The sequence below is a fragment of the Scardinius erythrophthalmus genome (genome assembly GCF_964197995.2).
Source record: "Scardinius erythrophthalmus genome assembly, chromosome: 1".
NCBI classification, from domain to species: Eukaryota; Metazoa; Chordata; class Actinopteri; order Cypriniformes; family Leuciscidae; genus Scardinius; species Scardinius erythrophthalmus.
The window spans coordinates 361,201-363,700 of record NC_138221.1 but is presented as its reverse complement, the minus strand read 5'-3'; positions in this window follow the sequence as shown (position 1 = coordinate 363,700).

The window sequence follows — 2,500 nt, the reverse complement described above, 5'->3', positions numbered from 1 at the left end:
TATTCTATATGGCAGATGATTTAATGCAGATCAGATGGAGGACCTGTGCCTGACCACAACGCATGATCTAGTTTGGTTCTTGACACCGTCGCCTCTGGCTTGCTTAGCTGGGGACATTTAATTTAATATTCAACAATAATATGGATCTACCTGCATTGACACCTTTATATGAGTATATATGTAACCCTTAACAACATAAATGAACCATCACTGAACTTTCTTAAGCTGTACTGTGATGCTATTTTCTTCTAGAAACAAACTTTGTTGCATTATTTTCCTGTTATCTCTGTAAAGCTGCTGTGAAACACTCTGTGTTGTAAAAAGCGCTGTATAAATAAAGGTGACTAAACAAACGCACCTAAAACCAGACCTGTGTGGCTGAACCAAACCAGGGCTGTGTTTCCCAAAAGCATCGTTATGTTCGCAAGTTCCGTCGTTATCAGCAGTTCAACGAGTCGGTGTTTCCCCAAACCATCGTTACAACGAACATTCGCAAACGGCATCCAGAGTTGTGTGTGTTTGCAGCGACAGATCTCGACCTGCGGTTAGAAGCAGTTTCTTGTTTGCACGACATGTGGACTCAATAAATCCTTAGCCAAATAAGCAAGCTGACATTTATTTAGTACAATATACATCTTAATACATATAAATGTAATTTACGTATTTTAGTTTGTCAACTGATTTAAAGTGCTATTGCTATTTGCTATAGTGCAAAACCAGTATTAAAGTGTGCCATTATTTTCAATTCATATCACAGAGTAAAGAGTAAAGTTACTGTTCCTCTCATGACAAATCATTGAGGTTTAGACGACTAGATTGAAGGAGCTACCAGATATCTGTCTATCTGGTTACAGTCACTGGTGACAGTGGATTAGTTAGTTGGTTGGTTATAGTTGGTTGGTTGGTCAGTTAGTTAGTAAGTTAGTTAGTTGGTTGGTAGGTCGGTCGGTCAGTCGGTTAGGCTGTTATTTGTTAGTTAGTTATTTGTTGGTTGGTAAGTTGGTTGGTCAGTTAGTAAGTTAGTTAGTTGGTTGGTAGGTCGGTCGGTCAGTCGGTTAGGCTGTTATTTGTTAGTTAGTTATTTGTTGGTTGGTAAGTTGGTTGGTCAGTTAGTAAGTTAGTTAGTTGGTTGGTAGGTCGGTCGGTCAGCCGGTTAGGCTGTTATTTGTTAGTTAGTTATTTGTTGGTTGGTAAGTTGCTTGGTCAGTTAGTAAGTTAGTTAGTTGGTTGGTAGGTCGGTCGGTCAGTCGGTTAGGCTGTTATTTGTTAGTTAGTTATTTGTTGGTTGGTAAGTTGGTTGGTCAGTTAGTAAGTTAGTTAGTTGGTTGGTAGATCGGTCGGTCAGTCGGTTAGGCTGTTATTTGTTAGTTAGTTATTTGTTGGTTGGTAAGTTGGTTGGTCAGTTAGTAAGTTAGTTAGTTAGTTGGTAGGTCGGTCGGTCAGTCGGTTAGGCTGTTATTTGTTAGTTAGTTATTTGTTGGTTGGTAAGTTGGTTGGTCAGTTAGTAAGTTAGTTAGCTGGTTGGTAGGTCGGTCGGTCAGTCGGTTAGGCTGTTATTTGTTAGTTAGTTATTTGTTGGTTGGTAAGTTGCTTGGTTAGTTGCTAAGTTAGTTAGTTGGTTGGTAGGTCGGTCGGTCAGTCGGTTAGGCTGTTATTTGTTAGTTAGTTATTTGTTGGTTGGTAAGTTGCTTGGTTAGTTAGTAAGTTAGTTAGCTGGTTGGTAGGTCGGTCGGTCAGTCAGTCAGTCGGTTAGGCTGTTATTTGTTAGTGGTTGGTAAGTTGCTCGGTTAGTTGGATAGTTAGTTAGTTAGTTAGTTAGTTAGTCAGTTAGTTAGTTAGGGTTACTCTACATGTCTTGTAACGCTCTTCTTGGTGGAGGCTCAGAGTGTCCATATCTAAAGCCCAGGATCGTCGCTGAGACACATTGATCTTCCCACCATTAATCTCTTCATTATGAATGTTGGGACTCGTGTAGCAAATTAGTGTAATGTGCTTGATTAGATGACTGATACCTTCTTTAGTTTGAGAAGGACAGACACATTTCTGTCACTGCAGATTTATTTTGTTGATGAATAAAAACAAAAGGTTTTGGTCTGTTTCTGTGGCGTCTGCAGCGACAGCGTCATGAAGACAGATCTGGAAACCAGCGAAGCTGACGGGCTTGAGCAGAGTAATCCGGTTTAGAGCTTTAGATTGTCCTGCCGCGAGTGAGGAGGCGTGGGGGATTGTGGGTAATAGGATATGACCAAACGGGACCTGACGTTTCAGAGAAACATGATGTGTTCTTCCATAACATACTTAACAGGGTAAATGTGGTAAACAGCAGGGTAGAGCCTGAAAGCTTTGAAGTGGGCTGATGATTCTTACTGTGACATGGTGTTTGGGTTTTGTCTCGTTTATAAGAAAAAGTGGGAATCAAATCAGAGATTGCTATTCACAATGCTTCTGTTGTTCATTTAGAAAAGTTTGATTATTGATGAAACGATCTCAGTGTTCGTGT